Here is a 13,670-nt window from a genome sequence, read left to right as displayed (position 1 = left end):
GAAGGTCCGCCCACTGACCACGCCCACAGAACGGGCTGCAGCTTTCAGTTACACGCGCCCAGTTACATTGCCCCAGTGCAATGCTTCACTCGAACACACGAGGAAGCTGTTGGAATATTTATTTTTATTTTTATTTTTATTTTTATTTTTATTTTTATTAGATTTTAGATTTTTTTGGCAGATCTCCCAAAAAGGTTCAAAATATAGAAAATGTTTTTTTTTTTGTTGTAGCTGTTGTTGTTTTTTACTTCACAATGTCTTTCTTTTTATTTTTTATCCTATAGTAGATTTAAATAGTTTTTGATTATATATATGTTGCTCTGTTATTGTTCATTGATTTATGCTGCACCGACTCACCAAGGCAAGTTCTTGTGTTTGTGAATTTTGTTGATTGGCAATGGCAATAAAGCTTTTCTGACAAGGAAGGCCCTATTTGACTACCATAAAAGTAAAAATAAAATTCAAAAATTACTAAAATAAATCTAAACATAACTAACTTTACTAATTCAATGGCTATAATTACTTTGGATTAATAATAATAAACAATGATACGTTCACATATTCACTTTGAGTGCCTTGAAGGTGGAAAAGTGCAATATATATATATATATATATATATATATATATATACACACTGCAATAATAGAAAAAGCTTCAGTTGTAGTCATCTGGTCATCTGGACTCAGTTTGAAAAAGTAGACGTTTCGTCTCTCATCCAAGAGTCATTGTCAATAACAGAATTTAGGTCGAGAACTCCGATATTAATACTGTTCTGTGGTAAGACCCGCCCATTGGGAGGAGCCTTCCTGAAGTAGAAAGAGTTGTTGGTTTCAACAGAAACTCCCCCCTTGTATCTACCGAGCTAGCCTATTCAGAATCTTAATGGGCTATTAGAATCCTCTTTGTCTTTGTGAGACCCTGGCTCAACCACCCTGAGTACCTGATTAGCATTTGAATTCCCTGGTCCTTTACCTTTCCAGGGGTTCAGTAACCCATTATAGATAACAGGAAGATTAAACCTAAGCCCTCCATTTCTGTTTAAAGAAGGTCTTTCTTTTTTTTTTTTTTTTTAACAAAAATAGCTTCCTTGACTCCTCTTTCAAACCATCTTTTCTCCCTGCTTAAAACCTTCACCTCACCGTCTTCAAACGAGTGATTAGAGGCTTCAAGATGGAGATGCACGGCACTCTGTGGACCTGAACTAGTATTTCTTCTGTGCTGATAAAGCCTCTTGTGTAGAGGCTGTTTCGTCTCACCTATGTAACGTTCTTTACAGCTTTCTTCACTGCATTGGATCGAATAAACTACATTGCTCTGTTTTTGAGTCGGCAATTTGTCCTTTGGGTGAACCAGTTTTTGTCTTAAAGTGTTGCCTGGTTTAAAATAAACAGGGACTTCGTGTTGTCTAAAAATTCTCTGCAGTTTTTCCGACAGGCCAGACACATAAGGGATAGAGACACCCTTCCTTCTCTGTTCAGTTTCCCTTTTGTCCTGCTTCTTGGTTCTCTTCACTCTGTTGAGAGCCCAAGCGGGGTAACCACAGGCTGAGAGGGCATTACGGACATGTTTTTCCTCTTTCTTCTTGCCCTCTGAGCTGGTGGGCACACCTTGAGCTCTGTGTTGTAAGGTTCTGATCACCCCCAGCTTGTGCTGTAGTGGGTGGTTGGAACCAAAGAGCAGATACTGGTCCGTGTGTGTAGGTTTCCTATATACTTCTATTTGGAGTTTCCCGTCCTCTCCTCTGATCGTGGCACAATCAAGAAAGGCCAAGCGATTCTCCTTAGCGTCTTCTCTTGTAAACCTGATATGTGGGTCCACAGCATTGATGTGATTAGAGAAGGTTTCCAGCTCTTGTTTCTTGATTGTTACAAAAGTATCATCGACATAGCGGAGCCACAGTTTTGGGGCTATGCCTGAGAATGAGGACAGTGCCTTCTTCTCAAAGTGCTCCATGTACAGGTTGGCCACTATGGGAGAGACGGGCGAGCCCATGGCACAGCCATGAATCTGTCAGTTTGGTCCTTTCCTGTAGGGTGGTGTCTTCCTGCAGTCTGGTCCTCACCGCTGCTACTGCATCAGAGGTCGGGATGCAGGTGAACAGGGACACAACATCATATGAAACCATGAGGTCATCTGGGTCCAGTTGGATTCTGAATAGGCTAGCTCGGTAGATACAAGGGGGGAGTTTCTGTTGAAACCAACAACTCTTTCTACTTCAGGAAGGCTCCTCCCAATGGGCGGGTCTTACCACAGAACAGTATTAATATCGGAGTTCTCGACCTAAATTCTGTTATTGACAATGACTCTTGGATGAGAGTCGAAACGTCTACTTTTTCAAACTGAGTCCAGATGACTACAACTGAAGTTTTTTCTACTATGGAACACGCCTGGACGAATGAGGGATTACACCGACATATTTCCAAGAATTTTGGGCCTAAAACCTTGGATTTAGTTCGGGAACTCGAATCTGTAGCCAGGAAACTAGCAGACAACAGGAATCACTTGAGGTTCAATCTTAGATGCAGACAGAACAACATGATCCCGAAGAGCCTGCAGATCAAATCACCGGTCAGAGGACACAGAGCAGAGAAGATTTGGAGAAGGAGCCTTATGCAGATGCTCAGTGAAAGGATCCAGGAAAACAACGTCAGAATTGATAAATTGAAAGGCAGAACAGGAACTTTACAGGAGAAATTAACCAGCATACTCCCTGAAGAAGCTTTCAAAAGAGTGCTGGAGTTTACACAGACAGCACAAGAAGCACAGCACAGGAAGAGCAAAGAACGCCAAATCAAGAAGTTCAACATTCTTTTGAACAAAAAGAATGCAGGTGAGGTCGAGCTAGACATTAGGACTGAGACAGACAAATTAGCGACCAGCAAAAACAATTGGGTTAAGAACCTATCAGATCGTGTTCTGACACAGGCAGAAAAGGAGGTGCTCTCTAAAGGGCTCAACTTTTCTGTCACCTCTAAACACATCCCTACAGAGGACTACATCACAGCCACTGAAACGGCAATTAGAAACAACAAAATGACTGAATCGGAGGCTGCAGACCTGAGGTTACGTGTCACAGCGACCCTGAAGAGTGCCAAACCACCGCCTTCAAATATCACAGCTGAAGAGAGAAAAGCACTTTCAGCACTGGAAAAAGATCATAGCATCAACATCCTCCCAGCAGACAAGGGACGTTGCACTGTGATTCTCAACGCAGCTGATTACGAAGCCAAAGTCCACACCCTCCTCGAGGACACGACCACATACGAGCGCTTGAAAAGAGATCCGACCAGTGGTTACAAGAAGAAAGTGATAGACTGTTTACAAAGGCTGGAAAAAGAGGAAGCGATAGACCGGCCTCTGTATTACAGACTGTATCCTGGTGAAGCCATGCCTTGCATTTATGGCCTTCCAAAAATACACAAAAAGGAGGTTCCACTCAGACCCATAGTGTGCAGCACAGATTCTATCACCTACAATGTGGCCAAGCATTTAACAACTATATTGGCTCCGCTTGTGGGGAATTCGGTACATCATGTGGAAAACACGCACAACTTTGTGGATAAAGTGAAACATCTCCAACTGGACCCAGATGACCTCATGGTTTCATATGATGTTGTGTCCCTGTTCACCTGCATCCCGACCTCTGATGCAGTAGCAGCGGTGAGGACCAGACTGCAGGAAGACACCACCCTACAGGAAAGGACCAAACTGAAACCTGAACACATATGTAAACTGTTGGACATCTGTCTGAACACCACTTACTTTCAATTCCGGGGACAATTTTACAGACAGATTCATGGCTGTGCCATGGGCTCGCCCGTCTCTCCCATAGTGGCCAACCTGTACATGGAGCACTTTGAGAAGAAGGCACTGTCCTCATTCTCAGGCATAGCCCCAAAACTGTGGCTCCGCTATGTCGATGATACTTTTGTAACAATCAAGAAACAAGAGCTGGAAACCTTCTCTGATCACATCAATGCTGTGGACCCACATATCAGGTTTACAAGAGAAGACGCTAAGGAGAATCGCTTGGCCTTTCTTGATTGTGCCACGATCAGAGGAGAGGACGGGAAACTCCAAATAGAAGTATATAGGAAACCTACACACACGGACCAGTATCTGCTCTTTGGTTCCAACCACCCACTACAGCACAAGCTGGGGGTGATCAGAACCTTACAACACAGAGCTCAAGGTGTGCCCACCAGCTCAGAGGGCAAGAAGAAAGAGGAAAAACATGTCCGTAATGCCCTCTCAGCCTGTGGTTACCCCGCTTGGGCTCTCAACAGAGTGAAGAGAACCAAGAAGCAGGACAAAAGGGAAACTGAACAGAGAAGGAAGGGTGTCTCTATCCCTTATGTGTCTGGCCTGTCGGAAAAACTGCAGAGAATTTTTAGACAACACGAAGTCCCTGTTTATTTTAAACCAGGCAACACTTTAAGACAAAAACTGGTTCACCCAAAGGACAAATTGCCGACTCAAAAACAGAGCAATGTAGTTTATTCGATCCAATGCAGTGAAGAAAGTTGTAAAGAACGTTACATAGGTGAGACGAAACAGCCTCTACACAAGAGGCTTTATCAGCACAGAAGAAATACTAGTTCAGGTCCACAGAGTGCCGTGCATCTCCATCTTGAAGCCTCTAATCACTCGTTTGAAGACGGTGAGGTGAAGGTTTTAAGCAGGGAGAAAAGATGGTTTGAAAGAGGAGTCAAGGAAGCTATTTTTGTTAAAAAAAAAAAAAAAAAAGAAAGACCTTCTTTAAACAGAAATGGAGGGCTTAGGTTTAATCTTCCTGTTATCTATAATGGGTTACTGAACCCCTGGAAAGGTAAAGGACCAGGGAATTCAAATGCTAATCAGGTACTCAGGGTGGTTGAGCCAGGGTCTCACTAAGACAAAGAGGTTTTAACAGCCCATTAAGATTCTGAATAGGCTAGCTCGGTAGATACAAGGGGGGAGTTTCTGTTGAAACCAACAACTCTTTCTACTTCAGGAAGGCTCCTCCCAATGGGCGGGTCTTACCACAGAACAGTATTAATATCGGAGTTCTCGACCTAAATTCTGTTATTGACAATGACTCTTGGATGAGAGTCGAAACGTCTACTTTTTCAAACTGAGTCCAGATGACTACAACTGAAGCTTTTTCTACTATGGAACACGCCTGGACGAATGAGGGATTACACCGACACACTGCAATAATAATAATTGGTCCAAATAAAAAATGTATAAATATTCATAGACACAAAACTATTTCTGGCATGATTGTGGTCATAGCTCAAGACCAATGGATGAGCTATGACCACAATTATGCCAGAAATTAATGCGGTAATTGGATAGGTTCTAAATGAGAAAAAAGATATAATTTGTTGTGCAAGAAAAATACAATAGGATAAGATAATCCTTTATTGTCCACACATGGGGAAATTTCGGTGTTACAACGCAGTAGATACAGAGGGAAAGGACAGATAACTTATAGGAAGTAACTCTTAACTCTTAATTGAAGAACTCTTATAAACAAAACAAAAAACTCGTATTAACAAAACTCCTCTCATATCTTAATAGGAAATGGAGGGGGAAAATAAAATAAAAAGATTAAAATAAAATAAAGTAAAGTAAAAATAGCTTGCATAAGACTAAATAATACTAATACTAATGGTAAGTAAACACTGTTATTTACATCAGTTATATGCACATGAATATGGTCTTAATTGCTTGTGAGTATGACAGTAATTGCACATGAATATGACGGTATTGCACATGATTAAGTCAGTCAAGTATGTCAAGTATTGCATGTGTTCAGGGCTAGCAGTGTTTGTTATACAGTCTGACAGCAGCAGGAAGGAAAGACCTGTGAAACCTCTCCTTCACACAGATGGATCAGTCTCTCACTGAAGCTGCTCTCCAGAGCGGACAGAGTGTCCTGCAGGGGGCGACACTCATGGTCCAGCATAGATGTGAGTTTAGCCAGGACCCTTCTGTCCCCCACCTCCTGCACCGAGTCCAGAGCACAGCCCAGGACGATAACACCGATATTTGTAAAGTTTGGGGGGCACACACCTTCGCCTCAGCTAATGTCCGTCAACGGCGCCCCTTCATTATTCTCTCCAGCAGCCCTTGTGGGGGTGCAACACTTCACCAGGTCATCCATCTCCCTCACTGTCTCGTCAAATTTATCTAAGGTGTCTCTGACCTGATCGAGGTAAAGTCTCGTTATCGCAAAAGAGAACTCTTCTAAAACCTGTTTTTCTTTTTCTAACTGTTGTATGAGATGGTTTTTGACCCTGACCTTCTCTTCAAGTCTTTCGATGGTACTTTCTAAACGAGCAACGTGGTGTTCATGTTCCTCCACAATATCCTTCAGCCTACACTGTTCCTCAGTGCTCGCCTCTTTTTCTCGATTTAACTGCTGTGCAAGATTGGCTCTGGCACTGAGCTCCTCTTGAAGTTCTGATAGAGCAGCGTAGGCGTCATGTGCATCCTTAGTCTTCATCTCGCCCTGATACTGAGCCATATGCACCGTTGTTCCCTTTTCTATTAGCTCCTTGAGAAGACAATGTTCAAGGTTCTCACTTATGATTTGAGTCTCTGCCAACTTCTCTTCTGATTGAGCAAGGGAGGCCTCTTGTTCCTCTACCTTCAGCTTTTTCTCTCCTTTGACCAAAGCAAGCTGTTCCAGCTGTCCCTTTTGGGCCAGAACGTTCTGGTGCTGTTCGAGCTGTTCAGTCAAATTCTTCTCAAGGTTTTCCACCTTTTGCTCCAGATAGTTGTTCCTATGTAGATGTTCTTGAAGTTCAGCTTTAGTCTTCATCTGGCTCTCGGCTGTGGCTGGATCCTGGGTGTCTCCTGCAGCCTCATCTCCGAGGAGCCTCCTTCTCTTCCTACACATGCATTCTACAGGTGTTTCTGTGGCTCTTGTACTCTGGGCACTGGCATCCACGTCTGAGGCATCTGAGACCCGCTTCATGTTGAGTTGAGTTGAGTTCATGGAAACCAGTTTTTGGAAAAAGTTGAGGACTAACTCACCTGTGTTTGACAGAAAAGACATTTGACTGAACACACTTGACTGAACTCAACTCGTGAATGAGTGTTGTTGTTGTTCTTCTTCTTTGGTTGTTGTTGTTTTATGGCGGTTGGCATCCAAGTGTTGCATTACCGCCAGACTTTATTCTTCAGACTTCATTTTCCAGAGTTGTTGTTGTTGTTGTTGTTGTTGCTGTTGTTGCTGTTTTATGGTAATTGGCATCCGAGTGTTGCATTACCGGCAGACTTTATTCTTCAGACTTCATTTTCCAGAGTTGTTGTTGTTGTTGTTGTTGCTGTTGTTGCTGTTTTATGGTAATTGGCATCCGAGTGTTGCATTACCGCCAGACTTTATTCTTCAGACTTCATTTTCCAGAGTTGTTGTTGTTGTTGTTGTTGCTGTTGTTGCTGTTTTATGGTAATTGGCATCCGAGTGTTGCATTACCGCCAGACTTTATTCTTCAGACTTCATTTTCCAGAGTTGTTGTTGTTGTTGCTGTTGTTGCTGTTTTATGGTAATTGGCATCCGAGTGTTGCATTACCGCCAGACTTTGTTGTTGTTGTTGTTGTTGTTTTATGGCGGTTGGCATCCAATTGTTGCATTACCGCCAGACTTTATTCCTCAGACTTTTCGTAGTTGTTGTTGTTGTTGTTTTATGGCGGTTGGCATCCGAGTGTTGCATTACCGCCAGACTTTATTCCTTAGACTGTTGTTGCTATTGTTATCCGCCAGACTTTGTTCCTTATCCAAGTGTTACATTACGTTGTATTCTTTAGAAGTTCTTCCATTACTTTGGTGTTTCAAAGCCCATGATTTCAAAGTATGTTAGAACATCCTCTTGCTCCTCATCCTCGGCACAGTCTCCAACACACCCCAACTCTATAAACGTTTACCCAACCCTGTGCTATAAGTAAGCAACTACAGCCTCACAGAAACCCTGTGACTGGAACGTAAGAATATTCCGCAGATTGAACTCCCGCCCATTATTCCGAAACCACAAGGCCAACCCGGTCCTTTCTCTTTCATAAGCCGCACAGCGAATCAGCACGTGCTCGACCGTCTCTGGCACCTGACAGTGATTACACAGACCGGTCGGATGTTTGCCTGTCCTACTCAGTGACCAATTGAGTCCAGTGTGGCCCATCCTCATGTGAGCAAAGGCCCTTTCATCCCTCGCGTTCCTGCCCATGGATCTGCATGGACCAACACTACCCTGTATGTGATAGAGATGCCGTCTAGTATCACAATGGCTCCAAAATTCTTGCCAAAGGCCGTACACGTGACTCTTGATAATAGGCTTGATTTCAGATTTGCTTAAAGGTTGAATGGACGATATTTTGACCCAAATCTGAGTCTCATTTCCTCGTGGCGTGGACTGCCGATTAGTCCTGCCACGTATCAATCATAAAATCTTATCTTATCTTAAAACGCACCTACTGCTCACCTGCAGCCGCGTGCAGCTCGTCCCCACGAGCAGCACATTTCCGCGTGTCTAAGCGCATTGATCTATCATAATATAGTTCCTTCAGTGTACGGAACAAAATTAAGACGGAGAAAGACAGCTTGAGCTGGCTCATAAGAGACGAAAATCTACGGGAGACGAGAGATGCGATGTGATCCGTCGCGCTAATAAACAAACGGACATGTGTGTTGTATCAGTCTGCACAGGGGAGTGCGCTTGCGCACTTCCGCCTTTGTTCTCAAATCGCTGAAAAATTGTCCATTGCGCCTTTAACTCAACCACCACATCGATTGATGGCCGCCTAAGGGAACGTTTAGCCAGCGAATCAGCCATTTCGTTACCATCCACCCCCACATGCGCAAGAACCGAAATGAAGGAAACCCTCACATCCTTCCTGGACAGGGAGAGTATCAGACAGAAGATGCCATTCAACACATGCTGTCTGCAATCCGACTTCCCAGATTGAATGCCTTGCAATGCAGAAAGACTGTCAGAGGCCACCACAATGCCGCAACACTTTAAAGTAGATTCCGCCCATTCCAATGCTAACCGTATTGCTATAAGTTCCGATGTGAAAACAGAAAGGCGATCTGTCAACCTCTTCTTGACCACCAGCTCCAGGTCAGGCACGAAATAAGCAGAGTCGGTACGCCCACTCTCAGGATCCAATCCCGAGTGCCCGTCGATGAGCTCTTGAACAACAAACTGCGGTGCCCTCCCAGTGACTCCCAGCTATGCAAGCTAATATCAACAGGAGCCGGAACAAACTTCCAAGAAGCTATAGTAGACAAAGCCACCGAAGGGCTCACACTTAGCTCACCAACCCCAGCAAGCCTCATTTTGTCCCCCATCATCCCTGAGAAATTCCCTTACCGGGTGCGAGCTTGTATGACCTTGCACATTCCCCCTGTAAGCCAACAGAAGTTCTAGCCTCCGGAGCCGTAACGGCAATTCCCCCAACTCAACCTGCAGCGCCAAGACAGGAGAGGTCCTAAAAGCCCTACAGCAGATGCGCAAGGCCTGGGCTTGCTCCACATCAAGCATCTTCAAGTTAGTCTCAGCCGCAGACATGTAGGTTATACAGCCTTAATCAATATCTGCCCTCATGATAGCCCGATAAATACTCAGGAACGACCTTCTGCTGGCCTCATAAAATCGGAGATGTTGTTGTTGTTGTTGTTTTATGGCGGTTGGCATCCAATTGTTGCATTACCGCCAGACTTTATTCCTCAGACGTTTTATGGCGGTTGGTATCCAAGCGTTACATTACCGCCAGACTTTAGTCTTTATTCTTTTGACTTCATTCTCCAGTTCAAAGCACATGAGTTCCAAGCCCACAAATTCCAAACACATGAGATCCTCTTTTTCTTCCTCCTTCTCTGCACTCCACAGCGGCCGGCATCCAAGCACCACACCACCGCCACCCACCACAGCAGCTCAACACACCCCAACTCTATAAACGTCCACCCAACCCTGTGTTATATAAGTAGGCAACTACAGCCCTACACAGTCCATCTGACTGAAATGTAAGAACATTCCGCAAATTGAATTCCCGCCTATTATTCTGAAACCACAAGGCCAACCCGGTCTTTTCTCTTTCATAGGCCGCACACCGAATCAGCACGTGCTCGACCGTCTCTGGCTCCTGACAGGGATTACACAGACCGGTCGGATGTTTGCCTGTCCTACTCAGTGAGCTGCTGAGTCCAGTGTGGCCCATCCTCATGTGAGCAAAGGCCCTTTCCTCCCTCGCGTTCCTGCCCATGGATCTGCATGGACCAACACTACTTTGTATGTGATAGAGATGCCGTCTAACCCCGGTTACGGACATGAGGGGGGGTCGTCTAACTTGGAAACCAGCCGCTAAGAAGAAGAAGAAGAAGAAGAAGAAGAAGAAGAAGAAGAAGAAGATGTTGTTGTTGTTGTTGTTGTTGTTGTTGTTGTTGTTGTTGTTTTATGGCGGTTGGCATCCGAGTGTTGCATTACCGCCAGACTTTATTCCTCAGACGTTTCGTAGTCCTCAGACTCTGTCGTAGTCCGTAAAAGTACTCCTCCCATTGCTTTGGCGTTACAAAGCCCATGAGGTCATGATGTGTTTTTGTGACTAGAATAGTTGTTGTGTCAGAGACCAACCGGCTTTATTCCAGGGAGACTCTTCTTCACCTTCCTCGCCCTCTTTGACGTTCGGTGCTTTGGAAGTACAAAGCCCATGAGATCATGGGACGTCTTTGTTGTTTTACAAAGCCCATGAGGTCATGGGACGTCTTTGTCGTTTTATCCTTTAGAAGTCCTTCTTCCATCACTTTGGCGTTTCTAGGCCCATGAAGTCCAAGCGCGTTAGAACATCCTCTTGCTCCTCATCCTCGGCTCAGTCTCCAACACCCCCCACCTCTATAAACGTTTACCCAGCCCTGTGCTACATAAGTAAGCAACCACAGCCTGACACAAACCCTGTGACTGGATCGCCAGAACGTTCCGCAGATTGAACTCCCGCCCATTATTCCGAAACCACAAGGCCAACCCGGCCCTTTCCCTATCATAAGCCTCACAGAAAATCAGCACATGCTCGACAGTCTCTGGCACCCGACAGTGACCACACAGACCGGTCGGATGTTTGCCTATCCTACTCAGTGACCAATTGAGTCCAGTATGGCCAATCCTCATGCGGGCGAAGGCCCTTTCCTCCCACGCGTTCCTGCCCATAGACCCGCAAGGACCCACACTACCCTGTATGTGATAGAGATGCCGTCCAGTAACACAGTGGCTCCAAAATTCCTGCCAAAGGCCGACCACATGACTCTTGATAACGGGCTTGATTTCAGACTTGCCCAACTCAACCGCCACATCAATTGATGGCCGCCGAAGGGAACGTTTAGCCAGTGCATCAGCCATTTCGTTACCATCCACCCCCACATGCGCAGGGACCCAAATGAAGGAAACCCTCACATCCTTCCTGGACAGGGAGAGCATCAGACAGAAGATGCCATTCAACACATCCTGTCTGCAATCCGATTTCCCAGATTTAATGCTTTGCAATGCAGAAAGGCTGTCAGAGGCCACCACAATGCCGCAACACTGCAAAGCAGATTCCGCCCATTCCAACGCCAACCGTATCGCTATAAGTTCCGACGTGAAAACAGAAAGGCGATCTGTCAACCTCTTCTTGACCGCTAGCCCCAGGTCAGGCACAAAATAAGCGGCGCCAGTACGCCCACTCTCAGGATCCCTAGACCCGTCGGTATAAATAAACACATCACCTGAGTGCTTATCGATGAGCGCTTGAACGGCAAACTGCGGTGCCCTCCCAGCGACTCCTCTAAGCTTGCCATACAAGCTAACATCAACAGGAGCCGGGACAAACTTCCACGGAGCTCTAGCAGACAAAGCCACCGACGGGCTCACACGCAGATCACCAACCCCCGCAAGCCGCGCCTTCGCATTTCCTACCTGGCTGAAAACCATACCGCCAGCCTCACTCTGCAAGAAGAAGAAGAAGAAGAAGAAGAAGAAGAAGAAGAAGAAGAAGAAGAAGAAGAAGAAGAAGAAGAAGAAGAAGAAGAAGATTGAAAATAGTAGTCAGTTTACGCCTATATGACAACAAAACTGTTATATTTTGATTCATATTAAATCAAAATTAGACTGAATGTCAACTCTCAATGATAGTGAGAGTGAGGTGTTGCCAGCTCATTCAGTTCACAAACTTGTTTCATTTGAGTTCTCACGAATCTGGACACAATATTCAAAAGCGAGTTGATTGAACACGAAAATGTAGGTGCAGATTGGAAAATGCTGTTTCCAGTTGAAAGTTAAAAGAATTATGTGCTGTGTAAAAACTTCAAGCACTGTAGACCAGGGTAGTGGATTTTTCTACCTTGAGGCATTCTGGGATACTGGGGATTTAAACCTTCAAAAGCTTTGTGCGTCAGCCCCCCCAAATGTACAAAATGTATTAAGTTATGGGAAATGGGATGAATAAATCTGATTGTAGAATAATTAAATTGTGCACAGAGGCAGATAGTGTGAGAGAGAGAAAGAGTTTATTTCAGTTGGATAAAACAAATTATTCTATAAATTTCTTTACATAAAACAGTGACGTAAAAAATATGATTACGGCACGACCGTCCGCCCAACCAAATGTCTGCCATATTGGATAACATTTAGCTAAGCATGACTCAGCAGTTTAAAAGTTTAAAACAGTACTACAAACTCCTCCAAGGGCGTTTGCCTGAAAAAGCAGAAATGTTGTGAAAATGGTGTTGAGAAGTTTGGTATCAGAAGTTATCCAACTTATTTTGATACTTTTAACGATATATGTGCAGCGAAACCGCAAAATATAGCCAGAATTTTCCAAATTTTAAATTTGCTACCATTTGCACATACAAAGTCCAAATTGCAGCAGTTGTTAAACTCTTTGACTTAAACCATCTTAAGGGAAATTCATTCTTTTTTTTTACAGTTATTTTTTTTTAGTAAATATAGTTTTTCTAATTTTTTTGAAATTTGCACAAATTTGCACTTTGGCGTCCCGATAGAAAATGCCAATGACACCCATGTTATATTTCTTATGACATTTCTTACGGTGTAGTCGTAGCGATGACCGAAACCTCCCATGTTATTCCAATGGGAAAATCAAAAACCTCTGAAATATTAACTTGTTTACACTTTATACTTTTGTAGAAAAAGCTTCAGTTGTAGTCATCTGGACTCAGTTAGAAAAAATATATTATTTTTTCTAACTGAGTCCAGATGACTACAACTGAAGCTTTTTCTACTATGGAACACGCCTGGACGAATGAGGGATTACGCCGACACTTTATACTTTTACAAACTCCTAGGGTGTTAGCCCGATTAACCTAAACATTGGTCCAAAAGTTTTCAAAATTTTCCTTTAGTATTACAGTTGCAAACTTTTCTCAAAATATTGACATTTTCAGAACACAATAACACCTATATTTGTAAAGCAAAGGAAAGAAGACGAGATTGCGCCACAGATTCGGCAGTAGGTGTAATAAAAGAGGAAGATTAGGGGATGATAGCGCCCCCTCCTGTTGCGGTGCGGCAGCGCCACGGCGAGGGCCAATCTATGTAAAGCTCATTGCTGCATGTGGCTATATTTATTATGACTATTATTGCAAGTGTGCAAAAGTACTTTTCATTTGTATTGTGTCCTTCTAATCCACAAGGGGG

Source organism: Eucyclogobius newberryi, unplaced genomic scaffold, assembly GCF_026437365.1.
Source record: "Eucyclogobius newberryi isolate DKJ021-1_F unplaced genomic scaffold, fEucNew1.0.hap1 SCAF_368, whole genome shotgun sequence".
Classification (NCBI taxonomy): Eukaryota; Metazoa; Chordata; class Actinopteri; order Gobiiformes; family Gobiidae; genus Eucyclogobius; species Eucyclogobius newberryi.
Note: the sequence above shows the minus strand (reverse complement) of the source record.